We start from the raw sequence: 21,718 nt of genomic DNA on the forward strand, positions 1-21,718 counted from the left end.
GCGAATATTTAGTAAGTTTGAAGTAACAGTGCAAACGTACTACTTGTAATAAGATGTCAATACTTTGTTATACCAGAGTTTGTGCAAAATAAATAAGGTAGAGAATGGTTTAGCACGCTTATAACGGTTGGTGTTAGTGGAAGGGGCATGGTGTGTTCAATGAAAATTGTTTAAGGCATGATGGCTGTCTGTAATTCACTTTCAGTACTTTTTGCTAGCAAGAGAATTTAATGAGTTATTTACTAACAATGTTGCAACAGCAGTTGAATGTGGACAACAGGCAAGTATTTTGATGCATTTTTAAGAAAGCCTGAATTGGCACTCGTCTTTACTTTGTAAAATGGAATAGCAGCGGATTCAGCACAAAAGGCCAGTAACTTGTTGCACTTTTCAGAAAGCCTAAATGCACACATATCTTAATTTTATGACTATAGAAATTGTCTAAACAACATGTTATATTGTCAGGAAAATAACAAATGAACGCGTAAGGCAGATTAGTGAATAACACCAAGTCTTTATAACAAGGTAAGGCATCCAAACAGCAACCGTTTCCTGAACAAATTGACTATTAATCATTAATTAATGTCATAGAGCCAGAAAAGTAAATAAATCAAACAACATACACTGTCTCCTAATTACAGGCTATCGTAACAAACAGAAAAGAACAGGCTGGATAATTATTTCTCTTATGCTACGTCCCCTATCCTAAGCGAATTTTATTCTGGAGGGGGCACCATTAGTATCTTTGAGACAAATTATACGACTGATCACCCACTCTGGTGTATTATAGGGTTCCAGACATCAGGCTATCCCTTTTGTTTGCGGATCTTCAACGAGGTAAGAAACAGAATGATGAAGAATGACACTGACTGTGTGTGAGAACCAAGCTTCCTAACATAAATATCATTGAGTTTTATGACAGCCCCAACCAGCGCCCACAGGCACCTGACAAACATAGCTATCCAGTACATTCTCATCTGTTTGTCAACACAGTTGCGATTAAGGGAGGGGAGAAACAACAGACCTGTAAATTTTCTCTAGCTTCTTTTGTGTGTACTCTTAACTAAAAGCAACACGTCATGTGCTTTTGCAGTCTACTCGATACCCCCAACCTGATGGGAACACAAAGGGGATAATATAGCTATCCACGAAATGCCGTGGCCATGATGGACAGCTCATTCATGCAATGACAAACCAAGAAAATCACATAAAAGACAATGGCTATGAAAAGCTGGCCCAAATCCCACACTCTCCATGTCTCCTAATTGAATGTTTGAACAATTTATGACAAGCAGTCATTCAAACAGCAAAAGCTGTCTGCAGACAGACTTAAAGAAAGTGGTTTCGTTTTTATTAGGGTTTTTTGGTACCATTTCTTTCTCCTTAGAAATCTACAGTAAGCTCTGTGTTATCATGTGCTGAGATATGTGATAGCCAGCATGTGGTGCACTTCTTTAAGGGTGGCACTCCATAGTGGTGCTGTAAGTGCACCACCTAAATTGTGCCACATTTTAGGTCAAGGATGTGTTTGAGAATAGTGGTGAGAGGACATTATTTTTCATTATTGAGTATCTCTAGACATGTATAACTGTTGCTGTTTGCATTGTTGTAGTAAATGATGGTTTTTCAGGTCTTCAAAGGAGTGTTGATGTTTGCCCAACAGCAGTCTGATGCTCTCAACTGCATCTGAAAGGCTGTCTCTGCCCTATTACCCCCTGGGCTACTTAACACATGATTGTCTACATGAACAAAGGAAGAAAGCAGGAACTACATTTTAGATTGCATTTCACAACTCTGCTCTTTGGCACCATTCTATGGCTAGTATCATCTATTTTGTTATGTCTTCAGCCAACAGCATGTTGCATTGCAGGGCTTGTAGTTTCCCTTTTAACAGTTTCACTATAGGCTTAAAACCCAGCATACAAAAAGCTGTTGGCTAAAAAGACAGAAATGGCCGCTTATGAACTATCTTTAAATTTTACAAAGTTGTCTTGTAAGCGGTGTTTTAAAATGTTATAAAGTGGAGAACTCCTGTCAAAAAATGCTTGTTTCCTGCGTAAATTCAAAAGTAAACTCTGCTCATGTATTTTGTGAGGGCTAACTCTTTTATTCAAATAAAAACTTTAATTGGATTACATTCAAATCCATAAAAGTACATAAAGAAATAAAAATACATAAAATACATAAAAAACATGCATTAATTAATTATCTATTTCATACTTTAAAACATTATTTAGAATGTATCAAAGATAAATTATATCAGTCTTGCTATGCAGGAAAAGGCCAAGACCTATTCAGAGATTCTTAGATCCAAGGGTACAAATTCAGTACCTAAAGTACAAGTTTAAGATGCAATAGACTTCAGACACGTCATAAGCATTCTTTAAGGCTAGTGTATATACGGGAAGGAGATCAAAGTACATAATTCAGCAGCAAAAAAGGTTGACAGAACTTTGCTAATTATTCTTTTTCATAACTGATCTCTTCAAAATGATGAAGTAACTTTCTTCTCTTCAATTTTTGGGAGATATAGGGCTTTATTACGAGTCTGGTGGTCCACGGACCGCTAGACTCGCGGGGTGCAGTGGTGGCAGTGTTCCGACTGCCCCATTACGACCAGGGCGGTCAGTCTGCCTGTGGACCACCGCAACCGCCAGGGATCAGAGGTCCCTGGCAGCGGCGCAGCAGTATTCAGGCTGCAATATGGTTGACGAAGCATATTACGAGTTTCCTCACTGCCACACTTTTATGGCGTTGTGACTGCCATGAAAAGTGTGGCGGTGAGGAAACAAAGAGGGTCCTACAGGACCCCTTTGTGCCTCACGCCATGTGGATGCACACAGGGGGGCACAACATGTGCCCCCCTGTGTGCATGCACACCAGTACCTGCAAGGTATGGACTGCAGCAGTCCATGGGGTTCAGGTGCTTTGATGTTCCCATTGTGGAGAAAACTCCTGATCTGGTGGGCAGTTTTACCTTGATTTGCTGGTGCGGGAGGGGGAGGTCCCACACCTGCAACGCCAAACTCATAATGAGGTCCATAGGCAGAAAGAGATCAGCAAATAACATCACTATAAGGAAAAAAATAAAAGAATCCTGGTAAAATAAAAATGTTCCTTTTAAAAAAAGTGGGGGTATAAGGGCTCGTATAATATCAGAATAGAACTTACAAAACAAGATAAAATGTATAATTTTCAAGCGTGAGGCAATCTGTAACGACATCCCTAGTAAATTTAGTTCTTTTTTTTGCAACATATGTTGTGCCAACTAGTGACCAGCACATTATCTTCAAGATAGAAAACATTCGTTTCACCATGTGTTACTGAGGCAAGAACATGGGATGGCTAAATGTCTGCATAGGAAAGAGGTTTCATATGTTTGTATCAATGAAAAGTCTGTCAACCCCCAAACAGATGCTCCAGAGGAAACAATTGGTATGCACTTGCTCTTAAAGAGCTCTGAAATTTCAGGAAGGGGTTTGTTTCCTATTTTCCCTGCAAATCTAATTAATGCTTCCACAGATCTAACAAACTGGGATTTTACCATTTCTAGATGGGTATGTCAGATACCATTATAAGAAAAGAGAATGCCCAAGCAACTAAATCTTTGCACTTCTTCTAGTTTGTGTTCCCTCACAAAGTGGGATTTTTTCTTGGCCTACCCCCGTCCGGAGGCCAACTCTTTTACTCACATAATGCATTAAAATAAGGATTGGCAATGTGAATCCATTTTTCTTATGTGTAGTGGAAACTTTTATACTCAACAACACAATAGAGGTTCAACATGGACAGCAGCACTGCAACCTCCCATAGCACAAATAAGTTAAGGACAGGCGGCAGTTGCAGAAGGAATATAACAAGATTCTCTGACACATACAGGACAGGTACAGCACAAGCAGCAAACACACTGAGTGAGAGGAGTTAAATGAATGGCTTAGGATGTTCATAAACATACAATAAGTACAAACCACCTGGAAGAAATAGTCAAATCTCTAATGAAGTTATCAAACATCCATTTCCTCACATAGATTGATGAAGACTCACCTACATAGTGTGATATGCTTCATCAGTAGGTTCCCAATCCTACACTGGGAAGCATTCAAAAGAGTGATACTGATAAGTGGTTATACAGCCTTCTACTTAAGGGTTCAATAGTTTGGGTGAGGTTATGTCACTTAGGTCGATATTTATGTTCTCTATTTGTTAAACTGTCAGACCTATAATAAAATGGTATGTGGATGAGCTAAAAATCAAGCATGGGCGTGAAAGTCCAAAAAATTCCACTCCACTACACAGAGCTGAGGTTTTTACTCGCCCGTGCTTGCCAACGTTAAGTTGGCGAACGCGAGCAAGGAAAATCTTAGTCCAGACCACCTCCCGGTGAGATTTCTCAATGTAGGCGGTCGTGGATGACCACTACTACTCGCGTTGAGAAACCTTCTGTTCGCGTTGAGAAAGCTGACAGTGAAGTAGAACATCTACTCCAGTGGCAGAAAGAAGCAGCGCCATCTTGTGCTGCGCATGGTGCTACTCGCATTGAGAAACCTTTTGTTCGTGTTGAGAAAGCTACCGCTCGAGTAGAATATCTACTCGAGCGGCAGAAAGAAGCAGCACTGTCTTGCGCTGCGCATGGTGCCATTTGCACTGATTTTCAAGCACGGCACAAATACCCGGCACTAAAACTCTGCGCGAAGGGCACGACCTAACCCACTCCGCTGCTTGCAGAACTCCACATAGCGCTGCAGAGTTTTTGGGTCACTGCGCAGATTCCGCCCAGTCCTACTAAAAAATGTGTTTACTGGTGTCTCCATACCACAAGATTAAAAACAGGAGGGCTGAGCAATGGACCCTACTTCTCTTTTCCATCAGCATGTTCCTGTGCTCAAATATTGTACCTTGTGGTCCTGCGTCTTCACCAGGAATATAGGTCTCTCGTATCAAATATTGTGAAACAGTCCATGGTTCTTAGTGCATGTTCAGCAGCCTTCAAAGGGAGGTGATGGGAACAATGAGGCAAATTTCCACAGGTCCCACTCCTCCCTTTAAAAGGCCTCACAATGTTCTATGAATGAGGAATTCCACACATTCAGAATGCTTCACAGGATGAGTCACTGTAATTGCAGCCTGTGCTATGAAACAGGCCAGGTCTTGAGAGAAGCTTCAGTCAGACGGCAGATGAATGCGTAAGCCTAAAGTACCCGACCTCTCTTGGTGACATTAACAAACCAGCAAACTCAACACCGCACAACTCCAACCGGCTGGTGGAAGTCAAGTGTTTGAGCCATTGCTCAGATTTAAGACTCCAACCGGCTGGTGGAGATCTCCTACGTTCTAAGCATTTTCCTCACAATAAGACGTCTACCGGATGGTGAACGTCTCCAACCTGTTGAATTGATTATCTACATTAACTTTGGATATCGTTACTGGATCCCCACATCGTCCTTTTGATCTTTCACTAGGATCACAGCTCTCCTTTAACTGCATTGATTGGACCATCGCTTTTGTGGCTGTCCACCCCGCCTTTTTACAGTCCTGAAGAAGACCCGCTGTGACGCATATTACTCTGCGCTGTTTCCAGGGTCGAAACGTCAACGTTATAGTCAGACATGTCCATACAGTCTGCTTGACCTTAACCTAAAATCACTATTGGGTCTGACATTCATGTTAAAAACCAGAGGACAGGACGGAAATTTTGAGTTGCATTTATCTATGTCACCATTGTATGTCATGTATATAGTGCACCACTGATTTCACTTGTCACATGTCACTTCTTCACAACAGTCACTTTTATATGGCCGCAATACACTTGTGTTTGTGACAGCCATATTTATATTCAATGCTTTTTTAAATAACAAAAGAGTAAATCAACTCAGTTTCTTGGTCACATTTTCTTCTCCTGGTGTGTTCTTATCTAAAAATTGTTTTTCATTTGTTGATAACAAATTGAGATACATCGTTGCCTTTGTATTGAATACATAAATAACAGCAATTGTATTACCCAACGGAACCAACTGTTTTCTATATCAATGCACATGCTGCCAAGCCTCACTCGCAGCTGACTGGGTGTGGGAAGCAGGAGTATATAGGACTTGAGACTTCGATCATGCGCCCAACACCATAGCATCCCCTGCTTCACTACCTGTACCAATAGAGCAATGGTATTAAGGTGGTGACGGCTGGGTCCCAAAATTATTTGGAGCGCCTTCTGTAGTGCATGCATCCTGTCTGAAAAAGCAGAATTATGGAGGCTGAGGAGAACAGCTCTTAGCTCATTCTGGACCTCATACCCGGCTGAAGGTTTTGCTGACTGACACTTTATTCGTAGCTCAGGTACAAATTTTACATAAAATGTGTATTTTCAATTGTTTCACTTTAGCGCATTAGATTTTATCACTGCTCCGATTGGCCCTTATTAGAATTAATGAACCACACCCCAGAGACAAGTCAGTTGTCTTGTGCCACCCATACAAATCGTTTATTTTTGTTACAGATGAGGCAGCATTATGGTCTAATAAACCACAAAAGAGAGGGGTTTATTTACAGTGTACATCTAGAAATGAATCATTTCAAGTTACTCTCAAATGTGATGATCACAGAAAAGGAGGCGAGGGAAGAAAAGTAATTACCCAGGGTCACACAGTTTGGTCAAGCTGGGAGGCTGAAACTAAAACCACTATCTCTGGGTCAAGGCCTCGCAACTAGTTTTTGTACTGGATCCAACAAAAGCGTCTGACTGGCCTGGGCATGCTAGGCAAGTATATTCAAAATATCTTTGTATTTTTATAAGATAGGGCAACAGCATTGGAAAGAAACACCCCTCCTCAAAGAACAGGTACATCTTGGTCAGAAACAGTGCAAGCTCCCAGCTTCAGACGAGAGGTACAGTAAGGGTTGCATCAGCACAAGCCTTTGAACTATAAGACAGGTTCAAATTGGGCAGCAGCAGTGCAAACTTTACTTCCTCACAGACCTGGGACTGTATGTCAGTAGCAAAGCAAGCTTCCCTCTTTCACAGAAGGCAATAGTGTAATCATTAATTTCTCACAGAACAGAGATTTCATCTCTCATAGGACATGCATAGGTAATGCATGTAGGGCATAAAGGTTACAGACCGATCACTGGGGTAGGTGCTTAAGTCACAGAGATGAATGTATAGGTGAATGAGTGAGTGAATATGCATGTGTTGACAACATTCTCGCTTTAGTGATACTTCAAGTCAGCATCCTGAAAGTCCTGCTGCTGTCTGTCGGAGACCTGCTGTTAGTGTTGGTCGTTTAGTGTTCCACGTATTGAAGATTAGAGGTCACCTAATAGGTCTTTGTTATTTGGAGCAGCAGCACTACAGCGTAACTACCCATGCTCTAGACAGGCAGATTGGTGCCAACCTCTTTGAAAAGGGATTTGAATGCACACGCATAGGCACTGTGCAATCCCAGACTCAGTGCTGCAGGTCAAAATGTTGAGGGGCTTCAGTGGCTGAATGCATGCTCCTGTCCTCCCCCTGGTTAGGAGAGGCTCTCCTTTCCAAACCTACCACTACCTCACTTTCTAGGAAGGCAGAGCTTAGCGTATTATGTAAAAAAATCATTGCAGCTCCAGCCTTGTTATGTTATGTTACCACAACTTGTAAAGCGCAACAGCTGCCCCAGCAAAAGGGCGTCCCGGCGCTGACAGCAGAGCAACTGACACGAGCGGGCGGAACAGGTAATAGGACTCCTGTGCAGGGAAAAGGTGGAGTTTTAATGGCCTTCCTGAATTCTGGATGTGAGCAGGAAGTGAGTTCCAGAGGAGGGCCGCTCTACTACGAAAGGAGCTGCCTCCAGCACGGACTCTCTGTGTCCGGGGACCACCACCAGGTGTTGACCCTGTGAGCGGAGATGTCGTGAGGGAACATATGGCGAGAGGAAGTTAGCCAGGATACTAGGTGTGGTCAATTTCAAGGCTTTGAAAGAAATGCGTAGAGCCTTGAATTCAACTTGCCTGGCCACGGGCAACCAGTGAAGACAACTAATGGCGTCAGACACCGGGCAGGACCTCTGCAAACCAAGAAGGGTTCTTCCTGCCGCGTTCTGTGTCCTTTGTAGCCTCAGAATTTCAGCCTTATTGGGCCCCAGATACAGAGAGCAGGCATAGTCCAGTCTTGACATTACAGACACCTGAATGATGATCTGTCGTGTGGGTGCATCAAAGAAACTCAAAAGGGGTCTAAGCCCCCGTAATAGTCCGAAGCAGGTCCCTGCTACCTTTTTGGTTTGAACTCGGAAGTTGAGGGACGGATCCAGCCACACCCCCAGATTTTTCACAACCTGCTTGGGGCAGGGGGGCACTACCAAGACTTGCGGGCCACCAGAGTTCACTCCACTACCATGGTCCTTCCCCACCAGCAATACCTCCGAGTTGCTGGCATTCAACTGGAGACAGTTGGCGGTCATCCACTCGGCGACTGCCGCTAGGTCGCCCTGAAACTTAAGGGTGTCCCGCTCGGTGTCGTTCGAGAGTGTCACCACCAACTGTGTATCGTCGGCGAAGGAGTCCATGGTCAGTCCTCTGATCTTGGCTACTGCAGCCAGGGGGTGGATGTAAAGATTAAATAACAGGGGGCTAAGGGAGGAACCCTGTGGCACCCATTGTTTTATGGGGTGTTCGCCTGAGGCATGCGGGGGGACTGTTACCTCGAACGACCGCTCATGAAGGAATGAGGCAAGCCACTCCAGGGCCGGACCAGTGCGTAATTTGTAAAGAAATCAGTGCCAGGGCTCTCGGCTGGAGGCCACTCCAGCAGGCACCACAAATTACCCCTGCTATGCTGCCAATGATAATAACAGCACTTCTACTAACTATCACACTCCTACAAGTGTGACAATTCAGACTATTTCAAGACCACAAAACCTGGGCCGGACTGGGAACTGAATTCGGACCTAGCACACTGCTCGGCCGGCCCCCTAGGGAGGGGTTGAGGGGGTACAGCCGAGCTGTTTGACAGGGCCGGTTTAGGCAGCAGGGGGCCGATATTGCAGGCCCTGGTAACAAAAATGGCCCCCCGGGGCCCAAAACCGGCCCCACCCTGGTGGCCCACTGGGGAAATGCCTGGTGCCTGCTAAGGCCAGTCTAGCCCTGCACAAAGCCATAAGAATGGTTTGAGCGGCGGTAATAATAATTTTCAATGTATATTGAAATAATAATGAACTGTTGTTGTCATCTCAATTAGCCAGACAGCACCATCTTGTGGCAGACTGTCACAAGCTCCAGTGTTGATTGACAATAAAGTGCAAGTGCTAAGCACCAGAAACCACCGGCTCAAATTAAACACAGAGTCTTAGCAAATTCTGCCACCTGGATAGCCCTCTGCGATCTCACAGCCATTCTGTGTTCATATTTCAGAAGGAAGTGTTAAAAAATGAACAACGCAGTGGGGGTTAAAGCGATGACTGCTCCTCTTGTCCAGAAAGTATGCTTTCAATGCAATCTCTGATCTTTGAGCAGAATTCTGTCTGGCTAAAGGAGGAACATAAAAATCCAGCAGAAGTTATGCAAGCACAACTGTATACTTTAATTTAGTGTATCCCGTAATGTGTTTGCAGATCGGTGTTCACAAGCGTTTGTTAATATAGCTCATCATTTCATCCGTCTGATCATAACTAACCCTTACATTTTTTTTAAGCAAAATGAAAAAATCATTCTTAGTCTGTTAATAGTGGCATATATCACAGCAGCTGAAAACTTAGCAGAGTTGACACTTAAAATAAATGTATAGATTGAGATTTGGGGATATGGGCCCCCACTTCTACTGAGAAGATGGAATGACATCATGTGGTCTCCGTTGGGCGTTCACTTCAAACCTTATGTTGCAAACCATAGGAGGCAGGAGGGGGAGCAGCAATGTTTAAAGAGATTTGCATCATAGAGGTCAAGGGTCGTATTAAGCTTGAGCAAGGCACCATTTTGTGCTTGAGCTAAGGGAACTCGTCAACACACCCACGTGACATATTATAGAAAAAATGCAAGATGCACCCCTAATTGTCTCCTGTGCTGTTGTAACCCACACCACTGATGTGCAAAGGGCCTGGCTGGTCTTTGAAAGCTAGCCTGGGGGCCGTTCCAAACTTCACCCACGCTATTGGGGGCGCCCCCATACGGGGTGAGGTTTCTCGAGTTGGTCTCTGTAAGGGGGCCGTGACCTCTAAAGGGGGCTCCTATTTCGAGCCTGCAGCCCCTGCGATGTTTGCCAATAGAATATATCCTTTCTTCTTGCAAACAGCCAGTGGAGAGGGATATTACATGTGCACCGGACGGTACCAAGACCCTACCACAGGGGACAGCCATCGAGGCCTATCGTGACACCTTTTCTGTGAGTGCAAGCTTTGTCAGTGTCTGTGCAACTACTGTCAATATTTACACGCGAGAGGCCCAAAGAGTGACGTTCATCTTTATCAAAAATGCCTACACGCTAACAGCTACAAAGGAGTCATTATTTTTGCAACCATAAACGATACAATATTTCTTTTTTGGAGCGATTTTCTGCCCAGTAACAATACCATCCTTCCAAAGCATTTCAATCTTTCAACGTTGACACAATGAAACACCCGAAGTGGATACTTGGCATTCTCATAAAATGGAGCGACATGACGGCCAAGATACTTCTAGGTGGAAACAAAGATGTGGCGTTATGGCCAGAGCTACCGACTTTGAAGCGAGGGAGCCATGCACGAGTCTCGGCGTCGGCTCACCATCCTGTGATTCTGGGCAAATGACTTTATCTCACCGTGCCTAAAGCGCTCCATCGACTTCGGGACTAGTTCACGCTATATAAATACACTGACAAATATCAACAACAAAACTAGACTTAGCAACAAGCATTGGCATCGCCAGCAGATTTGGCTTTACTACAGTCCATGCACAGACCAACACGTCTACACAAAGATTTGTGTACACAGGCACCACACACTATCACAAAAGCACACAGTCAGCTTGCATACATGCACCTCACAGGCAGTTTATAGATGTGTATGCATCAACACCTGTATGGCTGTGCGGGGCTTATATGTACATGTGAGAATGTGTGTTTGCTGTCTATGGCCAAATGTCTACCCGTATTTTTGTGGTTCTCTGCCTTCACTAAAAGAAAGCCAGACCTCTTGATTTGCCAATACTTGTTTTAGAAGCTTTTGGCTTGTGGGTGCTAGAATTTTTTTTTTGTCGATTGTGCAAATCAAGCAGTAAATGCCAGACGATGCAACTACTGTTGCAAATCCATTAATACACAGAAAAATTGCAGTGACTAAATCATATATTTATGATCACGTGCCACGTTGTACTGAAATTAATTAAATTAATCTGTGCAGTTTTAAACATTATAAAACGATCAATTGTAATCAGAAACAGAAATGGGTGAGGGTGGACTGGCGTGTAAATGCAATGGATTGTTCTTGTGGAACCGGATTGATGGGGAGGCGGGCTGCTGTAATGTTTATTTATGAGTCTTTTTATATTTTAATGTTTTCTTCGATGTTTTATGATGTGAATATGTATTCTGTGCTTTTATGATTTATATAAATGGAATAAAGCCTATTTGATTGACTGATGGAATTCAATTTATCGAGTCTCATACATTTCTGCAATTCCACTCTTTCTTATTTGTATCTGGGCTGGTATTCATTTTTAGGTCTCGTCTGAGACAGCGCTTTAGCGCTGCTCTGGCGAGACTTATAGTAAGCGAGTTTTGGCAGTGCAAACAGTGGCTTTTCAGGCCTCCAAATACAGTGCATGTGCGTCGGCTGGGCGCGCGCACCATTTGGAGGCCTGAAAGCACTCGTTTGCTTTCACTTTCGCGGGCTGCACGGCCGCTTTGATGTGATCGCGATCGCGATTACTTTCACACACGCACATACACAGCTGTGCCACTGCACCTGCTGCACCTTCTCTTTCCAGACTTCACAGAATACGTTTTTCTGGGTTTTTTGGGTGTCCCTTATTGGATAGCATTATTTATTGCAAAGCATGGAGTCCTTATTTCCCTCTGCATTTGGACTGTTTACAATTTCATTTAGCTGTGTGTTGTAATGAGAATGTGCACATCTCATGTCAAAGACCAATTATACTCGTAAACTCAATCCATGTTTCTCTTTATCGAACAGCGACAAACCTTTCTGGACGACTCAACTCAAAGTTATGCTTTACTGTAGGATTACGATATCATGAAAATCATATTTTAGTTGATGTTTTATTGATCTAATTATTATTAAAAAATACTAATTATTATTTACTCTGTTGTGGTATATATTGGGCCCGGTTAAAATGCTGTTACGAGGCGCAATTTTGCGGTACGATAGTAGCACAAAATTCCAGAAATTAAATTATTTCACCATGCTGCGTATTTATGCACGTGCTCAAAGGCAGCATGCAGACGACCAGAACACGAGTGGCTGCTTCTTTCCAGGAGATTTTTTTTCAGCTCAAACGTGTCCTCTGCACTAACACATCTTGCGCTCAAGTATACTGCCAAATGCTAGTTTTATATTTCTCATAATTCTGTGTAATTTCGTCTAACATTTCAAACATTTCACGTACTTATGCATATGCAAATAATGCGAATTTTGGACACTCCCTATAACACGCATTTGCAATGCAATATGTCTCGCATTTACGCGAGTTTGAAATATTGACATTGCAAATGACAATGCCTTTTATTTTTGTTTTTAAAACCTAAATAAAAGGCATTCTCATTTACAATGCCAATAGCTTAAACTCGTGTAAATACGAGACCTATTGCATTGCAAATGCTTGTTTCAATTTCTAACATTTCTAAATCATAAATGTTTGGAATGGGGGAGAATTCTGATGGTCCTCAGGCTGCTATTAATCCTTGAAATGATTCTGCATTGACTGTGATCACCTTTCTGTGAGCAAGCGAGAAATGGCGGAATATTGTAGCTACAGTGTATGTGGTTATCGTCAATCTTGTGCTCGAGCAGAAGGACTTCTATGTATGTACAAGACCATGGCATGTCAACCTTCGAACAGCATGGGGGCCCGCCACTAGCAAAACAACACTGTCTCTCAGAGAGGAACTATGTTCAATCAGTTAATCAAAGGTTATGTTAAAATATCACAGGTAATAATGAAGACGTGTAATAATAATAATCAAAATAATATATATAAATATAAATATAAATAACACCGTAATAACTGAGCAAAGTCACGTCTGGAATGGGACTGTCCCCTGCATGATTTGCAGACATGATCCTCTAAGTGAACCAGCATGTAAATTTCTGTCCAGTTTCGCATTTTTGTTTTAGTCTCAACACACATGAAACCCATGCATGTGCACTGACAGCCACTGAGGCAAGGCACCATATAGTGATTTGACCCAGATAAAGGCTCTCGGTTCGCAGGGACGCACAGAGGGTACCCTCCATAAAGAGTGGGCCTACTGTCCCCTCAACGGATTGTAGGATACGGATAGTGGTGGCAGTGTGAACTGTTTCCTTGATGCCTATGGAGACAAGTAGCCTTCCAGCCTCGCTGTGTAAACTGTCTGTTAAGCTCATTACATCCGTGTCCTATATTACATCCCAGTATGCATGGCTGTAGTTTATGTGTGTGTCTGCATGTGTACATACCTTCATTGTATGGCAGACGTGTGCACAGAGTATGTGTTCTAGGTTAGCAAATGCACACTGCAGAATCCATTTTGATTCCACTGTGTGGACACTGTATACAAGATGGAGGTCCCCTTCAAGATTGGCTATGTAAATTGCAAAACTAAGACTCCAACTTAGTCTTTTGGTAGTTAATGAAATTGCTTGGTGTGAGAGGACAGGAGGCAGCAGTGTATTTGAACCTTAGGCATGTTTGGACGTTTGTTCCCACAGAGGTGCTACCGGCAAAAGTTAGCTGATTGGCAGATGTGAAGACTGTCCCCTCCTTTGTGTACAGTGTTCCCAGACTGACCCTGCTTCCTGCTATCACCTGAAGAATAAAGACTGTGTCTGACTTGGCTGCCCCCAATTCACCAAATGGTGGAACTTCTTTGAAACCTTTTATGCGACAGAAACCTGAAATCAGCAAAGGTTGTCTTCAAGGGTTGTATATAGAGTGAGTGGCTGCAGCTTTCACTTGGTGGTCTAGGATTTCTCATGACAAGGAAGTCTACACCCGCCAGGATGTTGGGGGACTTTTATAATCTAAGGCTGAAGTCCCTGTCTGGCAGCTTCTCAACAGGATGAGGGATCACCGCCCCAGAAGACTACAACCTGCCTTCAAAAGGGTAATGCCAAGCTGAGAGAATGTCTGTCCAGACAAGAGAACTACAGAGAACTGACTATGAAACTGCCCGGAGGAGCCGAGGTGTACAAGGGTTATGCTTGTGAGGTGGCTATCTGCAGCTGTCTACAGAAGAATTGTGCCACAGAGTTTGTCCCCATGACGTAGGGTACTGTAAAAGAACAGAGGCCTAAATCAATTAAACTGCTCTCAGCATGCTTGCCCATGCTGTTGACATCATTGTGCCATGGCGCAGCTCTGCAACTTCATCTGTGTAGCTGCCTATAGTGCTGGCTTTGTTGAAGTGGTGGTCGGTACGGTGCGGAGGTGAAGGAGGGCGGAGAGAAGGGTGGGAGGGTGAGTAGGAGGTTTAAAAAAACAATTCATTTACCTGAGCTCCACATCTCTCCTCCGTGTCTCCCACATTGTCCCTCCATTCCAGCCGAAAGAAGGAAGCCCCAGGCACCCCCTGAGCCAACCACAATGCTGCAATACAGCACTGTGATTGGTAGGAGTGTCGTGGTTCGGTGCTCAGACAGGGAATGGGAGCCAGTGCATGATCTCCACCCAGGCTGGGATGCAGCCTTGGTGGAGAACATGCAAAGTGTGCATGACAGTTTGGCGAAGCTAAGACGGCCGGCCAAACCATCATGCGCACTTTAGAGTGCAGCAACCACTCCTCCTCCTTCACCACAAGAGCCCAGCCCCGTCCGAACCTGGCGGATACTAAAAATAAATGATAATAACTTATGTTACATATCATTTTCTTTTTTCTTTTACACTGCTCCGCGAACAGTGGGGCGACGCTCCTCTGCCTTAGCGGGGGAGCCGCCATTGCTTTGTTCTGCCCAACGGCAACTGTGCCAAATCATTGGTTCATGCTATCAACATCGTTGCGCTACAGAGCGTCTGAGCCATTTCATCATGTGACTGCACATCTTGCCACATCACTGACACCCGGCACTGCAGGCCAGCTTCATCATGTGACTGCCTGTGGGGAGAACCTGACCTCACCATGACTCAGCAGGAGAAACCGGGAGAAAAACCTGCCCAGTGGAGTGCCTCTGTCCACAGAATCCTGTCCATCAGTGTCAGCAGGAGCGTCAAACCAAACTGTGACCTCCACTCGTTGCCTCAACTGACCTCTCCACTATCAGCTCTCACAAAGGAACCTGGGAATAGGGGAAGGACTGGACATAAGGCCTTTGAAGAGCGGCAGGAGTGCTGGTGGAGACTGAATTGCATCTTTGGCCCGGGTAAAGTTGTGACTGCTCCTCTTGAGCCAGCTAGAGGAGGACAGAATGTTTTGAAGATTAATACCAGACACTGACCCGATGGTCACCAATTGCGGGTGGGAGGGAGAGATAACCTAAGCATCTGCCTTATTTGTGTGAAGGTTAAACGCATGATTCCGGATTATGGAATTCCGAGGGAGTATTGCACTTTAACATAGTGAAACCACTGTAGAGTAATCTTTTGTAGTGTGTTGTGCCTGTAGCTCACTAAGATACTTAGTAGTATAAAGTTATTGTAGGAAAAAATAGTTCTCTTTTATTAAGTTCAAGTATTGTCCAGACATTGTAATTACTGGTGGGTTATTGTGTGCATTGGTCACTTCTAAGTGTCTGACCTCACACAACGTCCCTGAATACGCCTTGAACTGCTGCCCACATCTACCTTTGAGAGTCAAGTGCTAAAGTGGTGAGCCTGGGGCTCCATTTCTAGGGCCTTAGTACGTACAGCCATAGTAGATAAGTCCTGGTATAGGAGTGGTAAACGCCCATAATCCCCATGGTTCGGTACTCACAGAACCACCGAATGAGGTCTGACAATCACAAAATTGAACATAAATAACATTATAACAAAGAAACACTGAAAGTGGGAGCTTTGGAGCAGACAAGAGGGGTAAATGTTGCCATTCCATCAAAATTGCTTTGTGAATAATTTATTTTTAAAAAAGAACAAAAAAAATGAAAAAATGTATAATATGGCCTGTTCTAGGTACCAAACAAGTTCTACCCCAAATAGGGACAGATGTGATGTATACATATGGAGGTCACACCTCCGACAGACAGTAGTCAGGCCCACATGACCTCCTTCTGATCTCAATCTGGCAAAAATGTACCAACCATTGGTCAGTTTCAGTTGTTCTGATGATTTCGTAACTGACCCCTCCCTTCGATAGCCATGTCTCTTAACCTTAAAGTTCAACTGCAGCAGTTCTTAATCTGCAGACCCTAGGGGTCTTCAACTACTACACAGCGGGCCTGCAACTGTTAAAAAAATTAAGTAATTTTAGCAGAATAATAAAATATATATACATAATGAACAAAATGTAAAATTGAAACTTTTAAAACAGTTTGTAAATGTGAAGAAAATAAAAATTGGGGGTAAAAATTAAGTTGCTGTCCCATCTTTATCTGTGGGAGTGACGCAAGTACAACAAACTGAGTCTAGTGTGAATGACTGTTGGCCTCAAATAAAGCAGTGTTTTGTGCCAACAAAAGGACAACATGCATAAAGAGTAAAAAGAAATAGAGTGATGTGCTATTATCTAACATAGCACATTGACTTTTAGAAATAAACCATATATTGAAAAGCTTTAACCTTCCCATTAATATGAAAAGTTTGATTTTTGTATTATTTGTGAATTAAATAAAACGTCATAATTTGTGTATATGTTTATATACATACTTGATTCTGTTATCTTCCGTTTTTTTGTGTATTAGTTTGAGGTTCTGATGTGTTCTCTAGGGTCCCCCTAGAGTCACAGTTGTCAGTTTTATAGCTACTAAGGACTTAGTCAGTGTGGTAACCCGAGTTAGAAATCCAGTTGGAGTTCAACCAAGACACAACCCACTGACCAGTGCTGCATATGAAGTGTCTCCTAGTAATGGTCAGTCTCATAAGACAAGTTCGGGGACTTCATACCCTCTTACGTAAAGGAATCTCACACTCAAGGATCACTGGAAACAGAATATGAAGTTTAACATGCTTATTTCAAAAAAGCCTTTTTGGGCGCACACAATATGAATGGTAAAATCACAGAATACAGAATTAAAGCAACAAAGCAATTCATGAATAATGAAATAAATAAAACAAATCTAACATGGTTATTGAATTTTATAGCCCTGGAACAATCTCTAGGCGCTATGCTAGTTCTAGCACATTAGTAAATAATAAATCTACTCTTGAGCTTCAAAGACGGTGCGCAAACATGGTCTGGGACAATAGGGTCTGTTGTTTCATCCGGAATACCGAGCCTGCGATTCTTATCTCAAGGGCAAGGGTAGCCGTGTCTGTCCAAGAACAAGCACAGCCCAGGCACCAGCCAGTGAAGGTCGAATGCACGCCTGATCCTCGACGTTCCACACCACAGCCACATCACCCCCTACCTGAGAGACCTGCACTGGCTCCCCGTCGACAAGAGAATCTCCTTCAAACTCCTCATCCACGCACACAAGGCACTCCACAAGACCGGCCCAGCCTACCTCAACAGTCGACTCTCCTTCTACATTCCCAACCGCCAGCTCTGCTCTGCTGACATCTCCCTGGCCACCGTCCCGCGCATTCGAAGATCCACCACCGGTGGCAGATCCTTCTCCCAACGCGCCGCCAAGACCTGGAACACCCTTCCTCTGAACCTACGACAGACCCAAGACCTGCTGACCTTCAGGAGGCGACTCAAGACCTGGCTGTTCGACCAGTAGCGGCAACCCCCCCCCCCCTCCACCCCCCCCCTTTCCTCCTCTGCACCTTGAGACCCTCGAGGGTGAGTGGTGCGCTTTACAAATTCTGTGATTCAGTGACTGAATGCCTCACCACAGCCTTTCCTTACGGTGGATGCTGATGCTGTGGTTAATCTTGACCTTGAACGCCCATGTGAAGTCCTCTCTCCCCTGCAGTCTGATACTTGGGTTTTTATAGGATCTGATCAAGAGATTTGTTGAAAAAGCCCTTATTTTTGTTATTATTTCACTTCATATAATGAAAACAATGATAAAGCTCACAGAGATCGATTCAATGATTAACTTAACAAGAGCACAAACTATCATTGTTGTAAAGGCATCAGCTCGAATATCGCATTTATCTGATATATTTTAGTTATAACATACAATCCTAGAGAGCAGGTGCCTGAGATGCAAGCATTTCTGCCCATGTCTAACTATTCACACATTCTGTGAAAGAAATAGAAGAGTCTAAACGCACAGTGTGAAAGAAATAGAAGAGTCTAAACGCACAGTGCGAAGGAAATAGAAGAGTCTAAGGAAATAGAAGAGTCTAAGCGCACAGAGTGAAGGAAATAGAAGAGTCTAAACGCACAGTGTGAAGGAAATAGAAGAGTCTAAACGCACAGTGTGAAAGAAATAGAAGAGTCTAAACGCAGTGTGAAGGAAATAGAAGAGTCTAAGGAAATAGAAGAGTCTAAATGCAGTGTAAAGAAATAGAAGAGTCTAAACGCAGTGTGAAGGAAATAGAAGAGTCCAAACGCACAGTGTGAAAGAAATAGACGAGTCTAAACACACAGTGTGAAAGAAAAAGAAGTCTAAACGCACAGTGTGAAGGAAATAGAAGAGTCTAAATGCACAGTGTGAAGGAACTAGAAGAGTCTAAACGCACAGTGTGAAAGAAATAGATAGAAGAGTCTAAACGCACAGTGTGAAAGAAATAGAAGAGTCTAAACGCAGTGTGAAGGAAATAGATAGAAGAGTCTAAACGCACAGTGTGAAAGAAACAGAAGAGTCTAAACGCACAGTGTGAGGAGAGTCTAAGCGCATAGTGTGAAGGAAATAGAAGAGTCTAAACGCACATCTACATGTTTAACATTTCTAAATGAAACAATCACATAGATATTTAACTATTATAACTTTATTTTGCATTTTCTTATCACAACTTCATGACACGTTGGAAAAACAAAAGCACATTCTAGAAACGTGCAGTATTTGACGGAATCACCGATATTCACCCGTAGGGTGTTTCACGACCCACGTTTTCATACATTAGGAAAGGCCTTCTGCTTTGAAAAAAAGCGATATTCACCACAGGTCAAATCAGAGAAATTTCTCAGGTAGGGGTCCCCGGGTTATTGAGGATCCACAGAAGTCAAAGGGTTAAGAACAGCTGCTCTACTGCAAGCACCAGCACCCCCCATCCACTGGAGCAAGGCATGCATGCCTACCCCAGGCTCCTGCTATATCAATGCTGCTGGGCCTTTATTTGCTGAGGTTATTTACCTGAATATAATATATATATAATATAGGAAAAATAATAAATACAGGCATAGATAAGTAGAAGACGGCTAAATATGCAGCAGTTAACTAGGCAAAGACTGCACAGTTTCTCAGGCACAGGCAGTGGCCGTGGGCATTTTGATGGGCGAGATTGCCTGGAGAGGATTTTCCAACTTTGGGTCATTCTTTATAAGCCTGATTTCGAAACTCAATGAGGCATTCATTCAAAACGTCAGCAATACAACATTGATGACCAAAGGCCTAGGTTATAGTCCCTGTTAATCTCACACACTTCCAATGGCAGTCAGTAATGATATCCTGTAAAACATATAACACAAAGTATAACACTTGGAGTCTATCCTAGTATACGATACAAGGGATCTGGAGCTTAAAGGTGCTGCAAAAATAAAGAAATGTGAATATATACATATAAGTTACTGTTTATATTTATTAAATAGGTAGTAGAGCCCACTGCCATGGCACAAGAACCTCCCTCGCCGGATACCCCTCCCTCGTCTAATGTTTGTATAAAAAAGAAACATGTACGGTCGAGGCAAATTAGAAATGCATAATCAGGTACTAAAATGTCCATAAAAAACATGCCCATGAAGAACAGATGACCTTATCTGCCAAGACTTCATTAATACACTTCCAAAGAATGCTTCATGAAAGCTCCAGGTGAACTTCAGAGCGCACAGTAATGTCCCGTCATGTTTCAAGATTCAACTTGAAAACAATGGTCTAATGGTTCTAACTTCCTGTAGCCATGGCAGTGTTTTTTTCCACTAGAACAATATTCTCACGATGCTTGTAATGCATGGCTTGCACGCCGCTTTTCATGGCGCCGACAGCAGATTTTAAGTGGAAGGGTTGCTGGCCCAGATATGGCGGGGACAAAAAACAGCACCCTGCACTGACAGCCGCCTGAGCGCGCGCTGCAAGACTTGACGAGAGCCACTGGCGTAGTGCTAAATACAGATGTGCCACCCATGACCCCCCATCACGTGACCCCTTGCGCCCAGCGTCTCGAAGCTGGCAGCGTTCTGACCCCAGCGGTGCACCGGAAGAGTGTGCGCGCTCCCTTTACTTCACGGATTTTATGCTTTGACGCGCGCCTTTCCATTAGGTACAGGAAGCACCCCTCAGCGTGTGCGTTCACACCCCTGACCAACTTCCCCGTCAGCCTTGAATGCATGTCCATGTCCACAGTCTTCAAGGAAGAGTTCTTTTAGGAGTGTGCGCGCGCCCTTTACTTCACGGATTTTATGCTTTGATGCGCGCCTTTCCATTTGGTACATACACATTTAAAGGAAGCACCACTCAGCGTGTGCGTTCACACCCCTGACCAACTTCCCCGTCAGCCTTGAATGCATGTCCACAGTCCTCAAGGAAGAGTCCTTTTAGGAATTGACACTGGCATTAGCGATGCTGAACGATATGTTTATCCACTTACCTCTTTTTTTAAACGATCCTTAGTGAAATGCCTGTGACGACGGTAGCCCAAGCCCAGTATTAATTGTTGGACACCCGGGCTTTGCTAAAGGTCCCTCCTGCTCACCGTGACACTCAGCACCAGCCTCCGAAGTGCACAGACCCCCCTCTGACTGGTGGAACACGCGGGACAAACAGCAGCTATCGCAGAGGAATTTGGAAGGGCCTTGAACGCCCACCGTGGATTGGCCAGACGGCAGGCTACCGCGAGCGCCGCTCTCACACGTGCTCCGTCTCACTGAACCTAGCAGGAAGTCTGCTGCTCTGCCCCCCTGGCCGCCAACCCCGTTATCACTGATTAACTGGGCTCACTTTTCTAGTCACAAAGCAGGACACTGTCCAGACGGGCGGAGGCGGTTCTTTCTTTGTCTCCCAAAAGCACGCACGTGTTCTCAACCTTGCAGGTTTAATAGATGGAGCTCGAACGCGGGTCTCCCAAACTGAAATACTGATGAAGTTGTCTCTGCTATGGCCTGGGCCTCGAGACTGACTCTGTCCTTCAAATCGCTGGCATGCTGGTAGAATCCTAGGGCTACATCCAGAGGGTAGAGGGGGCCCAACATTAGATGCCTACCAATCCTTCACTGGCCAGGTGAGTTATCGAAGCCTCAGTGGCCCCTCAACACATCCTGTGGGGCCCCTCAATAATTGCTGTAACACCACTGGCCATTGTAGTATCGCCAGTTGCGATGACGTCACTCACGGCGCTGTTCATTAGTTCTCCCGAGCCGGGG

The 21,718-nt window shown here is 44.0% G+C and overlaps 1 protein-coding gene across 3 annotated transcripts in view; it reads right to left on the reverse strand.

The window, feature by feature from the left end:
• LOC146801871 (transmembrane 4 L6 family member 4-like) overlaps positions 1-21,221 on the reverse strand; it is a 232,466-nt gene extending 211,245 nt beyond the window's left edge. For 2 of the 3 annotated variants that reach the window (XR_014967661.1, XR_014967662.1), the window contains exon 1: positions 20,947-21,100. The gene's annotated coding sequence lies outside the window, so the exon portion shown is untranslated. Of the gene's footprint in view, positions 1-20,946 lie in introns of all 3 variants that reach the window. The other variant, XM_085621399.1, reaches the window with a different exon arrangement.
• Positions 21,222-21,718: the final 497 nt, after the last annotated feature.

This window comes from Triturus cristatus, chromosome 8 (genome assembly GCF_964204655.1).
Source record: "Triturus cristatus chromosome 8, aTriCri1.1, whole genome shotgun sequence".
NCBI classification, from domain to species: domain Eukaryota; kingdom Metazoa; phylum Chordata; class Amphibia; order Caudata; family Salamandridae; genus Triturus; species Triturus cristatus.